Below are 21,764 nucleotides of genomic sequence, written 5' to 3'. Positions count from 1 at the left end.
CTGCCTCTATCACTGCCTCTACCACTGCCTCTACCACTGCCTCTACCACTGCCTCTATCACTGCCTCTACCACTGCCTCTATCACTTCCTCTACCACTGCCTCTATCACTGCCTCTACCACTGCCTCTATCACTGCCTCTACCACTGCCTCAACCACTGCCTCAACCACTCCAGTCGCACTCAATCTACAAGCACCAAACAATGAATTATTGTGAAATGTTTGGAAGAGCAGGGAGACTAACGTTCACTCCAGCATAAACAAAGCCACACTGACGATGTGTCAACCACTCCCTCGTATTTTTGTACAATTTCCTTCTTCAATTATATCGTATTATTATTATTATTATTATTATTATTATTATTATTATTATTATTATTATTATTATTATTATTATTATTATTATTACTATTGTTATTATTAGCAGTAGCAGAAATGTTTGATTCTTTGCTGTGTTCAAGAGTAAACACATGATGTCACCATCTAATACCTGTCCAAATAGCCATTCCAATATGCAGTCATGAATGTGTTTACATTATTTATACTGTAGTTTAATAGCAAATAATGAACAAACAAAACACTCACCACACTGAGTGGTGGGAGGGCTGGCTGCCAGTTGCGGGGGTCGGAGGGAGGGTAGTAGGGACTCGCAGGTGGCGGGAAACTTGAATATAATTTGGCGGCTGGGAATTTGGTGGCTGGGAATTTGGCGGTTGGGAATTCGCGAATGTGTGAAGCCCGCGAAAGCTGAAAACGTGAATGTTGAGGGAGACCTGTATATATACACCTACCATCCGACTTACGACCTGCTCGACTTACAACCACTCAACTTACGACCGTGTTTTTTATGCCAAATTTCTGGGAAATAAACAACTATTTGTGTTGTACACAGTGTTTATCCTAAACCTTAGAGTATAAAATACAGTACTAACAGCATAAAAAGCAAAGTAAAACATGAAATACCAAAATAAAACAATAAAATAAAGTTATTACAAAAATGTTTTGTTGATATTCAGTAGTAAAGTTCGACTTACGACCGGTTTCTCGGAACCGAACTCGGTCGTAAGTCGGATGGTAGGTGTGTGTATATATATATATATATATATATATATATATATATATATATATATATATATACAGTGGACCCCCGGTTAAAGATATTTTTTCACTCCAGAAGTATGTTCAGGTGCCAGTGCTGACCGAATTTGTTCCCATAAGAAATATTGTGAAGTAGATTAGTCCATTTCAGACCCCCAAACATACACGTACAAACGCACTTACATAAATACACTTACATAATTGGTTGCATTCGGAGGTAATCGTTATGCGGGGGTCCACTGTATATATATATACAGTGGACCCCCGCATACCGGACGCATCGCATACCGTACAATCCACATACCGGACGCTTTGATCGCAAAAATTTTGCCTCGCATGCCGCCCAAAAACCCGCTCACCGCCCTTCGTCCGAGACGCATCCAATGTGCGGCCTGAGCCACGCTCACATGTTCCACCGGTGGCATTGTTTACCAGCCAGCCTCCGCGGTAACATCCAAGCATACAATCGGAACATTTCGTATTATTACAATGTTTTTGGTGATTTTTTCTGGAAAATAAGTGACCATGGGCCCCAAGAAAGCTTCTAGTGCCAACCCTACAGCAATAAGGGTGAGAATTACTATGGAGATGAAGAAAAAGATCATTGATAAGTATGAAAGTGGAGTGCGTGTCTCCGAGCTGGCCAGGTTGTATAATAAACCCCAATCAACCATCGCTACTATTGGTGGTACAGCTGCTGCTGTACCACCGTCAGCTGCTGCTGCACTGTCAGCTGCTGCTGCACTGTCAGCTGCTGCTGCTGCACTGTCAGCTGCTGCTGCTGTACCACCGTCAGCTGCTGCTGCTGCTGTAGTACCATCTGCTGCTGCTGTAGCATCGTCTGCTGCTGCTGTAGCATCGTCTGCTGCTGTAGCATCGTCTGCTGCTGCTGTAGCATCGTCTGCTGCTGCTGTAGCATCGTCTGCTGCTGCTGTAGCATCGTCTGCTGCTGCTGTAGCATCGTCTGTTGCTGCTGTAGCATCGTCTGCTGCTGCTGTAGCATCGTCTGCTGCTGCTGTAGCATCGTCTGCTGCTGCTGTAGCATCGTCTGCTGCTGCTGTAGCATCGTCTGCTGCTGCTGTAGCATCGTCTGCTGCTGCTGTAGCATCGTCTGCTGCTGCTGCTGTAGCATCTTCTGCTGTTGCTGTAGCATTGTCTGCTGCTGCTGTAGCATCGTCTGCTGCTGCTGTAGCATCGTCTGCTGCTGCTATAGCATCGTCTGTTGCTGCTGTATCACTGTCAGCTGCTGCTGCTGCTGTAGTACCGTTGTTGATGTGGCTTATTGAGAATACCAATAAACAATTAACCCCAGAGGATTTGCCACCCAGGATAACCCAAAAAAGTCAGTGTCATCGAAGACTGTCTAACTTATTTCCATTGGGGTCCTTAATCTTGTCTCCCAGGATGCAACCCACACCAGTCGACTAACACCCAGGTGAACAGGGAAAATGCCTGGAACTAGTGCTCATATTGGTGAATTTAAAGCCAGCAAAGGTTGGTTTGAGAGATTTAAGAATCGTAGTGGCATACACAGTGTGATAAGGCATGTTCTGGAAGAAAATACCTAACAGGACCTACAGTACTCAGGAGGAAAAGGCACTCCCAGGACACAGTGTCTCATCAGTCATTGCTGCATCTTCAATAAAGGTAAGTGTCATTTATTCTTCATTTAGTAGAGTAGTACATGCACAATATATATTGTGCATGTACTACTCTACTATTGTGTATGTATCCTTCTCTTTGTGTGTAGGAAAATGTATATTTCATGTGGTAAAAATTTTTTTTTCATACTTTTGGGTGTCTTGCACGGATTAATTTGATTTCCATTATTTCTTATGGGGAAAATTCATTCGCATACCGAACATTTCGCATAACAACCAGCCCTCTTGCACGGATTAAGGTCACTATGCGGGGGTCCACTGTATATATATATATATATATATATATATATATATATATATATATTTTATTATTTTATTATCACACTGGCCGATTCCCACCAAGGCAGGGTGGCCCGAAAAAGAAAAACTTTCACCATCATTCACTCCATCATTGTCTTGCCAGAAGGGTGCTTTACACTACAGTTTTTAAACTGCAACATTAACAGCCCTCCTTCAGAGTGCAGGCACTGTACTTCCCATCTCCAGGACTCAAGTCCGGCCTGCCGGTTTCCCTGAACCCCTTCATAAATGTTACTTTGCTCACACTCCAACAGCACGTCAAGTATTAAAAACCATTTGTCTCCATTCACTCCTATCAAACATGCTCACGCATGCCTGCTGGAAGTCCAAGCCCCTCGCACACAAAACCTCCTTTACCCCCTCCCTCCAACCTTTCCTAGGCCGATCCCTACCCCGCCTTCCTTCCACTACAGACTGATACACTCTTGAAGTCATTCTGTTTCGCTCCATTCTCTCTACATGTCCGAACCACCTCAACAACCCTTCTTCAGCCCTCTGGACAACAGTTTTGGTAATCCCGCACCAACTCCTAACTTCCAAACTACGAATTCTCTGCATTATATTCACACCACACATTGCCCTCAGACATGACATCTCCACTGCCTCCAGCCTTCTCCTCGCTGCAACATTCATCACCCATGCTTCACACCCATATAAGAGCGTTGGTAAAACTATACTCTCATATACTCCCCTCTTTGCCTCCAAGGACAAAGTTCTTTGTCTCCACAGACTCCTAAGTGCACCACTCACCCTTTTCCCCTCATCAATTCTATGATTCACCTCATCTTTCATAGACCCATCCTCTGACACATTCACTCCCAAATATCTGAATACATTCACCTCCTCCATACTCTCTCCCTCCAATCTGATATCCAATCTTTCATCACCTAATCTTTTTGTTATCCTCATAACCTTACTCTTTCCTGTATTCACTTATAATTTTCTTCTTTTGCATACCCTACCAAATTCACCCACCAATCTCTGCAACTTCTCTTCAGAATCTCCCAAGAGCACAGTGTCATCAGCAAAGAGCAACTGTGACAACTCCCACTTTATGTGTGATTCTTTATCTTTTAACTCCACGCCTCTTGCCAAGACCCTCGCATTTACTTCTCTTACAACCCCATCTATAAATATATTAAACAACCACGGTGACATCACACATCCTTGTCTAAGGCCTACTTTTACTGGGAAATAATTTCCCTCTTTCCTACATACTCTAACTTGAGCCTCACTATCCTCGTAAAAACTCTTCACTGCTTTCAGTAACCTACCTCCTATACCATACACCTGCAACATCTGCCACATTGCCCCCCTATCCACCCTGTCATACGCCTTTTCCAAATCCATAAATGCCACAAAGACCTCTTTAGCCTTATCTAAATACTGTTCACTTATATGTTTCACTGTAAACACCTGGTCCACACACCCCTACCTTTCCTAAAGCCTCCTTGTTCATCTGCTATCCTATTCTCCGTCTTACTCTTAATTCTTTCAATAATAACTCTACCATACACTTTACCAGGTATACTCAACAGACTTATCCCCCTATAATTTTTGCACTCTCTTTTGTCCCCTTTCCCTTTATACAAAGGAACTATGCATGCTCTCTGCCAATCCCTAGGTACCTTACCCTCATCCATACATTTATTAAATAATTGCACCAACCACTCCAAAACTATATCCTCACCTGCTTTTAACATTTCTATCTATCCCATCAATCCTGGCTGCCTTACCCCCTTTCATTTTACCTACTGCCTCACGAACTTCCCCCAGACTCACAACTGGCTCTTCCTCACTCCTCCTACAAGATGTTATTCCTCCTTGCCCTATACACGAAATCACAGCTTCCCTATCTTCATCAACATTTAACAATTCCTCAAAATATTCCCTCCATCTTCCCAATACGTCTCTCCATTTAATAACTCTCCTCCCCTATTTTTAACTGACAAATCCATTTGTTCTCTAGGCTTCCTTAACTTGTTAATCTCACTCCAAAACTTTTTCTTATTTTCAACAAAATTTGTTGATAACAACTCACCCACTCTCTCATTTGCTCTCTTTTTACATTGCTTCACCACTCTCTTAACCTTTCTCTTTTTCTCCATATACTCTTCCCTCCTTGCATCACTTCTACTTTGTAAAAACTTCTCATATGCTAACTTTTTCTCCCTTACTACTCTCTTTACATCATCATTCCACCAATCGCTCCTCTTTCCTCCCGCACCCACTTTCCTGTAACCACAAACTTCTGCTGAACACTCTAACATTACATTTTTAAACCTACCCCATACCTCTTTGACCCCATTTCCTATGCTCTCATTAGCCCATCTATCCTCCAATAGCTGTTTATATCTTACCCTAACTGCCTCCTCTATTAGTTTATAAACCTTCACCTCTCTCTTCCCTGATGCTTCTATTCTCCTTGTATCCCATCTACCTTTTACTCTCGGTGTAGCTACAACTAAAAAGTGATCTGATATATCTGTGGCCCCTCTATAAACATGTACATCCTGAAGTCTACTCAACAGTCTTTTATCTACCAATACATAATCCAACAAACTACTGTCATTTCGCCCTACATCATATCTTGTATACTTATTTATCCTCTTTTTCTTAAAATATGTATTACCTATAACTAAACCCCATTCTATACAAAGTTCAATCAAAGGGCTCCCATTATCATTTACACCTGGCACCCCAAACTTACCTACCACACCCTCTCTAAAAGTTTCTCCTACTTTAGCATTCAGGTCCCCTACCACAATTACTCTCTCACTTGGTTCAAAGGCTCCTATACATTCACTTAACATCTCCCAAAATCTCTCTCTCACCTCTACATTCCTCTTTTCTCCAAGTGCATACACGCTTATTATGACCCACTTTTCGCATCCAACCTTTACTCTAATCCACATAATTCTTGAATTTACACATTCATATTCTCTTTTCTCCTTCCATAACTGATCCTTCAACATTACTGCTACCCCTTCCTTTGCTCTAACTCTCTCAGATACTCCAGATTTAATCCCATTTATTTCCCCCCACCGAAACTCCCCTACCCCCTTCAGCTTTGTTTCGATTAGGGCCAGGACATCCAACTTCTTTTCATTCATAACATTAGCAATCATCTGTTTCTTGTCATCCGCTCTACATCCACGCACATTCAAGCATCCCAGTTTTATAAAGTTTTTCTTCTCTTTTTTAGTAAATGTTTACAGGAGAAGGTGTTACTAGTCCATTGCTCCCGGCATTTTAGTCGCCTCATACGACACGCATGGCTTACAGAGGAAAGATTCTTTTCCACTTCCCCATGGACAATAGAAGAAATAAAGAAGAACAAGAGCTATTTAGAAAAAGGAGAAAAACCTAGATGTATGTATATATATACATGTATATGCATGTGCATGTCTGCGAAGTGTTACCAAAGTGTAAGTAGGAGTAGCAAGATATCCCTGTTATCTAGCGTGTTTATGAGACAGAAAAAGAAACCAGCAATCCTACCATCATGCAAAACAGTTACAGGTGTCTGTTTCACAGTCATCTGACAGGACGGTAGTACTTCCCTGGGTGGTTGCTGTCTACCAACCTACTACCTATCTATTTCTGTAATATATCTTCCATTCTATCAACTGAGACCAAAGAAATGAGAATACATCCGAGAAAACCATACAAAAATACCGCTGAGGGGCGGCTAATTGCTGAGAATTGTTGTTATTGTTGGGGTTTATAGGGCCACTGACAGCATATGCCGTATTGAGCCCAGCCTTCCAGTGTATTACGTGTCCCTGGTGTGCCCTGAATCCCGCAAGAATGAGCAGGTACAGGCCAAGATCTCCTGATGGTCTAGAGGGCTAAACCCCTCCCCATTGAGAAGGAGAGGTAGTTAAAGAGTGCACCCTAAACGTGTGCAAGGCCACATGGAAAATAGTCCGTGCAGTGTGGTAACGTGGGCACCACAGCAGGAAGTGTTCCCCCGTCTCAGGCTGTGAGGGACACCACGGGCAGTACGGAGAGTCTGTCATCCAAAGGCGGTGCAGATGAGCTGCCAGTCGTGAGTGCTTGACCCGGAGGTGAGTCAGTGCTACATCCACTGAGTGATTGGGATGGCGAGCCCAAGGGCAGGGGCCATTGAAAGATTGGACAGAGCTCAATGCCGAAGAAGAGAGGGAGCGTAACAGGCCCTCCTGCCACAAATGGCGGATTTCCCTCCAGTCCTTGTTAAATCACTGTGGCCCAGTGCAAGAGGGGTAATGGTAGGAAGTGTATGAGGGAGGCTGCTTGATCTGCTACTTAATTGCCCCAGATGCCAACATGGGAAGGTACGCACTGAAGGGAGATGCTCCAACCTGGGCTCCGCAAGAAACGCAGAAGAGATTGCGGCTGATGTACGAGGACGTGTAGAGATCATGGACGGGCAGAGCACAAAAGTGCCAGGGAGGATTGGGAATCAGAAGAGAACCAAAGGCTGAGGGGGAAGGTGAGCTAGGACAAAAACCAGAGCCTGGTGAATGGCAAGCTAGGACAAAAAGCAGAGCCTGGTGTATGGCGAAGAGCTCCCCGGCCAGGACTGAGTGAACAGGGGGTCTAACTGCCAGGTTTGACACAGGGAGAGATTAACAAAGAAGGATGCAGAAGATGTAGAAGAGGGAGGTCTGTGCTGAGCCATCCGTGTAGATGGAGAATGAAGATCCATACATGACAGAATGAGACTCTTCAAAGAGAATTGCAGCTAACTGAGAACCCCCTGTTCCTGTAAGGCCAATCCAGGTGGATGTACCGTGTCAGGTCCATCCAGGGGGGAACCGGAGAGTGGAGAGGGGAGGGAGTCATCACAAGTGCAGGGAGTGTGAGGCAGGCCAGGGAATGCCGGGCCCTGGCCACAAAGGAAGGCTGAACCAAATGTAGGGGAACAAAGGCTGTCTCCCACATCCATGGAGAGAGGTGGCAAGGGTGAGTACAAGGCAGAGAGGCCATATGATGGAGTCGTAAACAGTCCCTCGCCATTCTTACCAACGAGAGGGGAACTATCCCATACTCTGCTTCAAAATTTGCAATGGGTGTGGAGGGGAATGCCTCCAGCATACTACAGATGGCCGAATTCTGGAGGATGTCTAGGCGGCAAAGAGAGGAAGAAGAGGCCAAGCCATACACCTCACTTGCATAGGCGAGCTTGCAGTGAACCATAGCTGCATAAAATCTAAAGAGGTCTTGATCCACCCCCCACTTAGTGCCAGAGATCTGGCGCATAAGTGCAGTGCAGTGTGCACATGAGAGGTGGAGGGCCATTATGTGTTTCCTCCATGTCAAGAGTGGTGCATCCAAGGTGACACCCAGCCATCGATGAGAGGAGACTAACGGGATTGGCATCTGACCCAGTGAAACTGATGGAAGAGTAGTGTGATACTAACCTCCAAACCCCAGGTGGCAGCCCATGATGTGCATTGCAGGGCATGCTGGAGTGTTTCCTGTGTGGCCAGCAAGGTAGTGGCACTGCACATAAGGGCCACGTCATCCGCATACACCAAGGTACGTACTCCCTGCATTGAAGGGAGATCCGACAATAAGACAGAGAAAAGGAATGGACTAAATACAGATTCCTGGGGCACACCCCGGTATATAGGATGGAGTGAGGACATTGCGCCACCTACCGCAACCTGAAAGGTCCTCCCTTGCAAGAAGTCCCGCATCCAACCGAGGGGGGCTCCTGCCAGCCCCATGAGGGCCAGCTTAAAAAGAATCGTCGTGTGAGATGCAGAATCAAGTGCCCCATGCAGATCCAAAAAGGCAGCCAGAAGGAACTCCTGGCTTTCAGACATAGCATGCATGAACTGTACAAATTGAAGCAAAGGATCAAGGGTGGATCAACCCTCACGGAAGCCACTCTGGTTTTCAGGCAGGAGGCCATGTTCCTCGGTACACCATGAGAGACGGGTAGCCACCAGTCTTTCCAACACTTTACCCAAGCAGGGCAGTAAGGCAATGGGCCAGTAAGAGTCTGGTTGGGTATCACCTTTGCCTGACTTTAGAATCGGAACCAGGAGAGAGCTCTTCCACACATCAGACCAGCTGGCATTAAAAACCTCCAGCATAACATTCGTACAAGAGGGGGGTAGATGCAGCAAGAATGAATACGGTATGTTATCCTCCCCAGGGGAAGAACGGGAAGAAAGCTGGGAGAGTGCCTGCTGCAGTTCATGGGAGCCAAAGGGAAATGCCAGCACCTGGCAGTCAACCTTGGGTATGGCAGGGGGCAGAGGACCCCATTTGATCATCTTAGAAGGTAGAGGAGGAGGAAGAGCAAACATAGGACCGAAAAAACTTGCAAACAACTCAGCTTTGTCCTGGGGTAAGAGTGGGGCTGCATCGTCCCCCAACAGGGAAAAAGAACTTAGAGATCGTGATCCCAACATAGAGTGGAAGAAACCCCATGCCTGACTAGCAGAGGTGCGAAAAGAAAGAGAACAGACTAAAGCCCAAGATGCACGTTTTGCTTGGAGGAGGGTTCTCCGACAGAGGGCATCAGCCCTTCGGTAGGCCAGCTGCAGAGCCCATGAGGCACGGGCTCTGCAGCTGGCCTGCTTGGAGGCACTCATCATTCCACCATGGAACCCGGGGGTGTGAACAGGAGGAGCTTCTAGAGAAATGGAATGAACGTGAGCCCGCCTCAGACATGGCCCTTTGAAGGGATGTAACAGCATCATCCAGCAGAGTCCTGAGGCAGGCTATAATCAGAGAGGGCATGACTGTAGTTTGTCCAGCTGGCCTGGGTGGTTTTCCATCGTGAACGAACTGCCGTCACTGGCATTGTTAAGGCTCCATTGATAGATGCAAGGACTGGGAGGTGATCACTCCCCATGAAGGGGCCTACAGTAACAATGGCCGTAGTAAAACACCCACACTCAAGAACGAGGTCCAGGGTAGAAGCTCACCCTGTATAATGATCCACTCTAGTCTTCAATCCTGGTGGTGTGAGCAACGAAACGTGAGATGCAAGGAGGGCTTGGAACAAGGCCCTACCTGTGGGATTCACCATTCCCAAAGTAATGGATGGCTCCCAAAAATGGTGCCTAGCATTAAAGTCCCCTATCACAAGTACCGGACCACTGAGTTGCCCAAAGTAATGGGTAAACTCACTCTGAGTTACTGACCTGCCCGGATTGTAAATCAGGGGAATGGTACACCACTGAATGCCCAAGGCAACTCTCACAGCCAGAGTTTCCATCACCCCACTCTCATAGGCTTGGAGGGAGAGGGTCATACTCTGGAGCCAGTCACACACAAGAAGAGCTAGGCCACCACCGCCCCCTTCAAGCCGATCCCTACGGTAAACAGTAAAACCGGACACTCGAAGAGAATGTTGAGGATGTAACCATGTCTCAGAGAGGCCCACCACTAGTGGCTGTACCTCAGCCAGATACTCCTGAAGGTCTGGGAGCTTCCCCAGTATGGAATGAACATTCCAGAGAAAAACAGAGGAGTGAGAATGAATCACGTGTGTGAACTAAGAAGCCCAATGAGGCGAGGGAGAACCGAGAGACATGCATTCACAAAAGAGGCACCCTGTAAGAAGGAGTGAAGCACCTCCTCCACCAAAATGAGGACAGGATGAAGAAATGAAGCCCAGGCAGACGGGAGTGAAAAAACGGAATCATCAGTAGCGAAGGGTCCTGAAATAGGGACAGGCTGGGGCTTGAGTTGAGGAGAATTGGAGGGGGGGACTTCTGCAAGGTGCCAGGCTCTGGGTTGGGCAAGAGGTCCACTTGAACTGGGTGGGGTACCAAACTTCGAGTCAGTTTCGAAACCACACCACCTTGACAGGAGGATATGCATCATGAACGAGGAGGAGCAAGAGCAATAACTTAAGCAATGGAAACTGGGTCTGAAGACACCCTGAGATGATGATGCTCCAGGGGTGGGGAATCCTCTGAAGGAAGAGAGAATTCTGCAAGAGCCGCAAACCGATTGGAAATGGGGACATTAGCCCTCACAGCTGCAGAGCACAGGTGCCCTGGCCGTACTGGTGCTGGGGAGATGCCCTTAGTAGGGGGCACTGGAGGCGGAGGAGGCAAGGACTGATGGACTACGACAGGCTTCATGGACCGCAAGCTAGAGTTACATTCATCGAGTGAAAGAGACTGGGCCCTGGCTGAGTTTGCCAAAGCAAGAGCCTGGCGATACGGCAAGATCGGGACGTAACCTTGTGGTTCCCTTTACAGAAGTAGCAAGAGGCTGAATGGGTACAGGTAACGCTGTCTTTAATGACTAAGTGAAACCCACTACAGTTCAGACATCTTACCTTACCACAGCAAGACAGCTCTCCATGCCCAAAAAGGAAGCATTTTTGACACCGGAGTAGAGGAAAAGTATAAGGAAGAACAAGAAACCTTAGATTGCCAAAAGTCACAAATCTCAGAAGAGCACTCAAGAAACATACGCAAACCATATGAGACGGGGCAGGACGAATCGAGAGGCTTCAAACCTCCTGCAAGCCTAAGTTGTCACCCCCGCTTAAAACCAACTCAAGAGTGGATCTCCTCATCTGAGAGGGACGAGGAAATTGGTCCAGTTCTGCCATAACAACAACCAGCAGCGAGGATTGAGGAGCGTACCTAGCAGCAGACCACATTCCACCTACCCAGGACTTGAATGGCATTAAGTGGTAAATTTCTGGTCAGACAAGACTTATGATGGAGTTGGAGCCTAAGGGCTGTACCCCTACCAAGTTGCTGGACACCCCCATCTATGTAGGCCTTGCCAAAAGGAGATCCGCTGATGGCATCGGTGACTTCCCGTGGATTGGTGAAGGGTGTACCGCCATCCTTAGGATGCACAAGAACCACCATCACATCTGGAGTAATTCAAGGTGGACAAGGAGCATAGTCTTGACCAGAAGTTGGTTGGTGTTTTGAGCTAGACAGGGGCCTGGCACAGTCATCAACCTCAAGGGTCTGTTTATTTATCCTAGTAGGGGACACAATAGCCATATCATGGTCCAGCAGTGATGAAACAGTTATCATCTGAGTAGGGATCGGAGGGGGGTTACCCCTATAGGGGTGAACGACATCTCAGTCGAACCCCCCAGAAATGGGCCACACAACACCACCTGATAAAGAGAAAGCAATGAAAACACAAGCACTCAAGAAAAGAAAGACAGCAAAACAGAGCCTAAACAGGGTCTACACCACCAACAAACAACCGACGAGCCTTCAGAAGACACGTCTGCATGCCACCAAGGCTGGCCGAGCTCCTAACATCTGCTGAGAAGTGAACTCCATTATTTATGGTCGGATTTCTTTCATTTTTGGTGTACGTTAAGAAGCATCTTTCCATCATACATTGCCCAAATTTCAATAAACACCACCTGATAAAGACAAAGCAATGAAAACACAAGCACTCAAGAAAAGAAAGACAGCAAAACAGAGCCTAAACAGGGTCTACACCACCAACAAACAACCGACGAGCCTTCAGAAGACACGTCTGCATGCCACCAAGGCTGGCCGAGCTCCTAACATCTGCTGAGAAGTGAACTCCATTATTTATGGTCGGATTTCTTTCATTTTTGGTGTACGTTAAGAAGCAGCTTTCCATCATACATTGCCCAAATTTCAATAAAGTTAGTCCAACAAACAAATGAGATCTAATTCCTTAGATCAAGAGCAAGAGCCCCTCACCAGTGTCAAGGAACCTGCTTTGAGGCCCGCAGATGCAGATGGCAGATGCAGTTCAATGTAGACAAATGTAAGGTTCTGAAGCTCAGGAGTGCCTACAACCCTAGGACTTATAAGCTAAATAATGTAGAACTTAGCCATACAGATTGCGAAAAGGACTTGGGGGTTATGATAAGCAGCAACCTTAAACCAAGACAGCAATGCCTAAGCATACGTAATAAGGCAAACAGATTACTGGGATTTATATCAAGAAGTGTAAGCATCAGAAATTCAGCGGTTATATTACAGCTTTATACATCATTAGTAAGGCCTCACCTAGATTATGAAGCTCACTTCTGGTCTCCATATTACAGAATGGACATAAATTTGTTAGAAAACATTCAGCATAGAATGACTAAATTAATACATAGCATTAGAAGTCTTCCTTATGAAGAAAGATTGAAGACCCTTTATTTATTTATTTATTTATTTATTTATTTAGAAATTTAGCATACATACAGAGGTACAAAAAAATACAGGTAAGAGCAGCATGCCAAAGCCACTTATATGCATAGCATTACGGGCTGGCTTAAAATTAACTTAAGATTAACTAAGCAATGATGAAATCAGTGATAAGACATTATTGTAAACAGATAACTATAAAGCACAAATGAGTATTACAAAGACAGGTCATATGGTTGCATGCATTGCTGTTCATTCAGTAGAATGGAGTATTCTGTTAGGTAGTGTATTTAAAAAAATAACAAAGTTAGATTGGGTCCTAGGTTTAACATTTATGTGATATAATTGTGAGTAACATTTTGGATATACAATTTATAAGGTTCAGTTATTCAGTATTTATTTGGTTTTGAGTGAGTAAGTGAACTTTGAGAAGAGACTTGAATTTATAAACAGGTAGTGTTTCTTTTATATTTACAGGTAATGAATTCCAGATTTTAGGGCCTTTTATGTGCATTGAGTTTTTGCATAGCGTGAGATGGACACGAGGAACATCAAAGAGTGATCTGTGCCTTGTGTTATGGTCATGTGTTCTGTTGAGGTTGGCAAGGAGATGTTTGAGGGGAGGGTTAATATCAGAGTTAAGTGTTCTATGTATGTAATAGGTGCAATAATAAGTATGGATGTTTTGTATGGTGAGTAGGTTGAGTGTTTTGAATATTGGTGGTGTGTGTTGCCTGTAGTGAGAATTTGTTATCATTCTAACTGCAGCCTTTTGTTGGGTAACTAGTGGTCTGAGATGGTTAATTGTTGTTGAGCCCCATGCACAAATTCCATAGGTGAGATAGGGGTAAATAAGAGAGACGAAGAATGAGGGGAGACATGATCGAAGTGTATAAGTGGAAGATGGGTATTAATAAAGGGGATATAAATAAGGTCTTGAGGATCTCTCTCCAAGAGAGAACCCGCAGTAATGGATTCAAATTAGACAAGTTTAGATTTAGAAAGGATATAGGAAAGTATTGGTTTGGAAATAGGGTAGTTGATGAGTGGAACAGTGGAAATATAAACACACATGCAGTATAATGTGATCCTTTATTGACTACGTTTCGCCCACACAGTGGGCTTTTTCAAGTCACAAACAGATCTACCTGCATCTGATCTGCATCTGAATGCTGCATCTGATGATGCAGCATTCTCCACCTGACCTCAGCATTCTGAACCTGACTATAAATACTCGCTTGAAAAAGCCCACTGTGTGGGCGAAATGTAGTCAATAAAGGATCACATTATACTGCATATGTGTTTATATTTCCATTGTGTCGGTATTTTATACCATTTATATCCATGAGTGGAACAGTCTATCTAGTTGGGTTATTGAGGCTAAAACCTAGGGTAGTTTCAAATTTAGGTTGGATAAATACATGAGTGAGAGGGGTTGGATTTGAGGGGGACTTGCATATGAGTGGATAGAGTTATCAGAGCTTAATTCTTGGGTGGCATTGAAAATTGGGTTGAGCAAATGTTTTGTTAGTGGGATGGATTGTGAAGGACCTGCCTAGTATGGGCCAACAGGCCTGCTGCAGTGTTCCTCCTTTCTTATGTAATACATACATACTAATGATAATAATAATACGCTGCAGCAGGCCTGTTGGCCCATATTAGACAGGTCCTTCACAATCCATCCCACTAACAGAATATTTGCCCAATTAAATTTTCAGTGCTACCCAAGCAATAAGCTTTGATAATTCTATTTACTCATGTGTAGGTCCCACTCACATCCAACCTCTCACTCATGTATTTATCCTACACAAATTTGAAACTACCCAAGGTTTTAGCCTCAATAACCATACTAGGCAGATTGTTCCACTCATCAACATAAGAACATAAGAAAGGAGGAACACTGCAGCAGGCCTCTTGGCCCATACTTGGCAGGTCCTTCACAAATCCAGTCAACTAACAGAATAAACACTACCCTAGCAGTAAGCTTTAATAATTCTATTTTCTCACGTGCAAGTCCCACTCAAATCCAACCCCTCTCACTCATCTCTTTATCCAACCTAAATTTGAAACTACCCAAGGTTTTAGCTTAGATAGAACCTTGGGAAGCGTTAAAAAGAGATTGGACAAATATATGGGGGGGAGGGGCTAAGTATGATTGGTGTCGTGGGTACATAATAAGGTCTATTGGTAATTCCCCTTATGTATGCTGGGAGGCAATTGAACAGTCTTGGGCCCCGGACACTTATTGTGTTGAACATTAAAATGGTATAAAACACCGACAGGTTGTTATCTCTCAATGTACTCGTTGTACCCCTGCTTTTCATCGGGGGAATGTTGCATCTCCTGCCGAGTCTTTTGCTGTCATATGGAGTGATTTTTGTGTGCAGGTTTGGTACCAATCCCTCCAGGATCTTCCAAGTGTATATTATCATGTATCTCTCTCGCCTGGGTTCGAGGGAATACGGATCAAGGACCTTCAACCGTTCCCAGTAGTTTAGGTGCCTTATCAAATCAAATCAAAGTTTATTCTCTATAAGGATTACAATGCAGGGTTTACAGATTTTGGTTATTGTGTGGTTTACATGTAGTAAAATACTAATTATAGAGGGGGCCACTAGAACACCTAGCATGGCTAGGCATTTCGGGCAAACTTAGATTAATTCTTAACACTAAATTATAACAAATTGTGGAGTAAGTTGACTAAATACTAAGTGACTAAATACTAAGTGACAAATACTAGTTTGTGAGTTTAGCAATGTGAATGCTTTTGTTTTGGCACAATACATAGTTTCTATATTGGAGTATCACAGGCAAACTTATGACTAGTTAGGAATCATTATTTTAAGATTAGGATACGTATTTCGGTGCTTATGGTCAAATGGGTGAGTGAGTGAGTGTAAATGTGGACCACCACATGGTTTTCATGTAGTTAGTTGATGGGGTGTATCAGGGAGATAAGATGTTTTGTAACAGTAGTTTTGAAGGTGATGAATGTGTCTGCTGTTCTAGAGTTTTCAGGTAGTGTGTTCCAGATTTTAGGGCCTTTGGCATACATTGAGTTTTTGTAAAGGTTTTGTCGGACACGGGGAATGTCGTAGAGATGTTTGTGTCTGGTGTTATGCCTGTGGGTCCTGTCACAACTATCAAGAAAGCATTTTAGGTCAAGGTTAATATTGGAATTTAAGGTCCTGTAGATGTAGATTGCACAGTAGTAAGTGTGGATGTTCTGAACAGGGAGTAAGTTTAAATCGATGAAGAGTGGGGGGGGGGGGGGGTGTTGCCAGGGATGGGATTTAGTGATTATTCTTATTGCAGCTTTTTGTGGAGTTATTATTGGCTTTAGGTGTATTGCTGCAGTTGATCCCCAAGCACAACCAGCATAGGTGAGGTATGGATAAATGAGTAAATGGTATAGTGTGAGAAGGGCATTTTGCGGCACGTAGTATCGTAACTTGGAGAGGATCGCAACTGTTTTGGATACTTTTTTTTTGATGTGTGTTGGATATGGGTGCTGAAGTTCAGGTTGTTGTCGAGGTATAGGCCTAGGAATTTGCCCTCATTATGTCTGGCAGTTAGAGTGCTGTCGATCTTAATGTTAAGTTGCGCAGCACCTGCTCTGCTACCAAACATAATATACGTAGTAGGTTTTGTCAGTGTTAAGTGTAAGTTTATTGGCTGTCATCCAAGTTGATATTTTGAGCAGTTCCTCATTAACAGTGTTGTTGAGGGTGGCAAGATTAGGGTGAGAGATGACATAAGTCGCGTCGTCAGCAAAGAGAATGGGTTTCAGGTGTTGGGATACGTTTGGAAGATCATCGCACTCATGTGTACCGTGCAAGTTCGTTGTACACTCTCCAGGTCTGCAATGTCGTCAGCCTTGAAGGGGGCCGTTAGTGTACAGCAGTATTCCAGCCTAGTGATTATTTTACATAATAGAGAGATGTACTCATGGAGAATGTAAACAAACCAGGTGGCACATGCCGTATTTGAAAGACTGCTTGCCATTTAGAAAGTTTTGGTCATAATTTGAGATCGCCATATTAGCGGAACGTAGTAAGACGAAATGCCGAAAAGTGGGGCCCTACTGTGTGTGTGTATACAGTAGACCCTCACATACCGTTGGCATCACATAACGTTAAATCCGCATACCGATACATTTTATCACTAAAATTTTGCCCCGCATACCGCTAAAAAACTCGCTCAACGCTGTTCATCCTAGATGCATCTAATGTGTGGGCTGAGCCAGCCTCACATGTTCTGCAGGTGGCATTGTTTACAAGCCAGCCTCCGCGGTAACATCCAAGCATACAATCAGAACATTTCCTATTATTACAGCGTTTTTGGTGATTTCATCTGCAAAATAAGTGACCATGGGCCCCAAGAAAGCTTCTAGTGGTAAAAAGGGTGAGAAATACTATCATACCACAGTCAGTTGCTGCTGCACCACGGTCAGCTGTTGCTGGACCAGTCAGCTGTTGCTGGATCAGTCAGCTGCTGCTGCACCACGATCAGCTGTTCCTGGACCAGTCAGCTGTTGCTGGATCAGTCAGCTGCTGCTGCACCACGATCAGCTGTTGCTGGACCAGTCAGCTGTTGCTGGATCAGTCAGCTGCTGTTGCACCACGATCAGCTGTTGCTGGACCAGTCAGTTGTTGCTGGATCAGTCAGCTGCTGCACCACGATCAGCTGTTGCTAGACCAGTCAGCTGTTGCTGGATCAGTCAGCTGCTGCTACACCACATTCAGCTGTTGCTGGACCAGTCAGCTGTTGCTGGATCAGCCGGCTGTTGCTGGACCAGTCAGCTGTTGCTGGATCAGTCAGCTGTTGCTGGATCAGTCAGCTGTTGCTGGATCAGTCAGCTGTTGCTGGATCAGTCAGCTGTTGTTGGACCAGTCAGCTGTTGCTGGATCAGTCAGCTGTTGCTGGATCAGTCAGCTGTTGCTGGATCAGTCAGCTGTTGCTGGATCAGTCAGCTGTTGCTGCACCATGTTCAGCTGTTGCTGGACCAGTCAGCTGTTGCTGGATCAGCTGGCTGTTGCTGGACCAGTCAGCTGTTGCTGGATCAATCAGCTGTTGCTGGATCAGTCAGCTGTTGCTGGACCAGTCAGCTGTTGCTGGATCAGTCAGCTGTTGCTGGATCAGTCAGCTGTTGCTGGATCAGTCAGCTGTTGCTGGACTAGTCAGCTGTTTCTGGACCAGTCAGCTGTTGCTGGATCAGTCAGCTGCTGTTGCACCACCATCAGCTGTTTCTGAACATGACTCGTCCCGAACCTGTACCTGTCCCGAACCTGTCCGTCCAGCCTGAGCGCCTGCCTGCCTTGCTGTCATTGTTTACAAGCCAGGGTGGCCGGTTGCATGCATACATTCGATACATTTTGTATTAATCCATTATTTATAGTGTTTGTAACTGCTAAATAAGCCACCATGGGCCCAAAGAAAGCTTCTAGTGCCAACCCTGTGGTAAAAAGGGTGATAAATACTATCGTACCACAGTCAGCTGCTGCTGCACCAGGGTCAGCTGTTATTGGACCAGTCAGCTCTTGCTGCACCACAGCTGCTGCTGCACCTCAAGGAAGGTTCCTTGATGTTGGTGAGGGGCTCTTGATTTAGGGAATCAGATCTGTGCATGCTCCAGTTCCCCGAATTAAGCCTGAATGCCTTCCACATCCCCCCCCAGGCGCTGTATAATCCTTCGGGTTTAGCGCTTCCCCCTTTATAATAATAATGCTGCTGCACCATGGTCAGCTGTTGTTGCACCACAGCTGCTGCTGCACCATGGTCAGCTGTTGCTGCACCACAGTCAGCTGTTGTTGCTGCACCACCATCAGCTGTATTACTCGAAGATGTGGAGAGTGTGTTGTTGGTGTGGCTTAACGTGAAACAATTACCGAGAAACGATTAACCCCGGAGGATTAGCCACCCAGGATAACCCAAGAAAGTCAGTGCATCATCGAGGACTGTAACTTATTTCCATTGGGGTCCTTAATCTTGTCCCCCAGGATACGACCCACAACAGTTGACTAACACCCAGGTGAACAGGAAAAAATGCTTGGAACTAGTGCTCATATTGGTGAGGTTAGTGGGGAGGATGTGGAAGAGTTGGTGGAGGAGGACAATGAAGAACTAACCACTGATGAGCTGCTAGATCATCTTCAACAGTAAGAGGCCACACCTGAGGAAACTGCTCCGGAGGAGGTGATAGAGAAATTGAAGTTGCCTACTTCAAAGATTAAGGAAATGTGTGCAATGTGACTTAAAGTGCAAACCTTTTTTGATGAAAATCACCCTCACACAGCTATTGCAAGCCGTGCTGGTGACTATTACACTGACAATGTTGTGAAACACTTTAGGAAAGTCATAAAGGAACGAGAGGTACAGGCCTCTATGGACAGATATGTTGTGCAACAGAGGTCCAGTGACTCTCAAGCTGGTCCTAGTGGCATTAAAAGAAGAAGGGAAGTAACCCTGGAAAAGGACTTGACACCTCAAGTCCTAATGGAAGGGGATTCCCATTCTAAACACTAAGACCATCAACACACTCCCCTCCTCCCATCCCATCAATAAGATAAGATAAGATTTCGTTCGGATTTTTAACCCCGGAGGGTTAGCCACCCAGGATAACCCAAGAAAGTCAGTGCGTCATCGAGGACTGTCTAACTTATTTCCATTGGGGTCCTTAATCTTGTCCCCCAGGATGCGACCCACACCAGTCGACTAACACCCAGGTACCTATTTGCTGCTAGGTGAACAGGACAACAGGTGTAAGGAAACGTGTCGAAATGTTTCCACCTGCCGGGAATCGAACCCGGGCCCTCCGTGTGTGAAGCGGGAGCTTTAGCCACCAGGCCACCGGGCCACCCAATCATCACCAGATCTTCAATAAAGGTAAGTGTCATGTAACTGTGCATGTCTTCTTCAGTTTGTGTGTATTAAAATTAATATTTCATGTGGTAAAATTTTTTTTTTCATACTTTTGGGTGTCTTGCACGGATTAATTTGATTTCCATTATTTCTTATGGGGAAAATTCATTCGCATAACGATAATTTCGCATAACATTGAGCTCTCAGGAACGGATTAATAGCGCTATGCGAGGGTCCACTGTATATATATATATATATATATATATATATATATATATATATATATATATATATATATATATATATATATATATATATATATATATATATATATATATATATATATATATATATATATATATATATATATATGCAATAAGATCACAGTAAACAGGTGATTTCAGAATATGCAAAACAACCACTCTGAAAGAATAGAGAAATTCCAAGCGCTTTTGTGACTACTCACATAGTTCCTTGATAATGTGAGTAGTCACGAAAGCGCTTGGAATTTCTCTATTCTTTCAGAGTGGTTGTTTTGCATATACAGCGGTCCCTTGCTTTTCGTAGTTCTCGGCAATCGTAAATTTCGCCAATCATAAGGGTATTTTCATATAAACATGGACTCGCTTTTCATTGGTTGACTCGCGAATAGTAGTTCGTCTGGGACGCGTACGCACGGTGTGAGCCGGGGCGGCCTCCCTACCCAGCCAGTCTGGCATTGTTTACCAGTGAGTGAAGGTCTCCTCAAGTGCTCCTACAAAATATTTCATAATATTCCACTCATTTTAGTGCTTGCAAGTACTAAATAAGCTACCATGGCTCCAAAGAAAGCTCCTAGTGCCAAGCCTGTGGTAAAGAAGGTGAGAAATATGTACAGTGACAAAGTCTTGGGCCATTTTCAGGAAGTGTTAAAGAGACGCCAGAAACAGAGCTCTCTCCACAGTTACTTTGCGAGACAGGACTAGAGTGACTCTCAAGGTGGTCCTAGTGGCATTAAGAAACAGAAGAGAAGCAACCCCAGAGAAACAATTGGTACCTGAGATGTTGCTGGAAGGGGATTCCCCATCCAAACTGTAAACAATCCAATCTCTCTCCTCCTCCAGTCTCCCATACACTAAGAAGAATCTCCAATAAAGGTGTTATGCTGTTAATGTTTCATTCATCATTTCCCATTGTATTGTTTATGTACTATATGTATATTTCATGTAAAAAAAATTTTTTGTTTTAATACTTCTGGGTGTCAGGAACGGATTAATTGTGTTTACATTATTTCTTATGGGGAAAATTGATTCGCAAATCGTAAATTTCGTTTATAGTAACGGCTCCAGGAACGGATTAATTGCGAAAAACGAGGGACCACTGTATATATATATAATATATATATATATATATATATATATATATATATATATATATATATATATACACAGTAGGGCCCCACTTATACGGCTGGTTAGGTTCCAGGCTACCGCCGAAAAGCGGAAACCGCCGTAAAATGAAACACCCCTTTTTTTCCACTTATAAATGCATACAAACACTAGATAACAAGTTTACACTAACATATATTAAGTTAGCAATAGAACCAGGCATCAAAAAACAATAAAAAAGTACAATACACACACAGTGCACTCATTACTTACCTTAAAATATTTATAGTCTTAATCTAGGGTGAGACAAGTAGTATTTATTGTAAGAAATCAAGTGTGGTATGTATGGTAGTCAGCCAGGCTACCATAC

The 21,764-nt window shown here is 44.4% G+C and overlaps 1 protein-coding gene across 1 annotated transcript in view; it reads left to right on the top strand.

The window, feature by feature from the left end:
* Positions 1-21,764, top strand: part of frc (fringe connection) — a 252,883-nt gene that overhangs the window by 136,088 nt on the left and 95,031 nt on the right. The gene's annotated exons all lie outside the window — the stretch shown is intronic.

The sequence above is a fragment of the Cherax quadricarinatus genome, chromosome 45 (assembly GCF_038502225.1).
Source record: "Cherax quadricarinatus isolate ZL_2023a chromosome 45, ASM3850222v1, whole genome shotgun sequence".
In the NCBI taxonomy this organism is placed as follows: domain Eukaryota; kingdom Metazoa; phylum Arthropoda; class Malacostraca; order Decapoda; family Parastacidae; genus Cherax; species Cherax quadricarinatus.
Note: the sequence above shows the minus strand (reverse complement) of the source record. Positions and strands in the feature narration are given on the sequence as shown.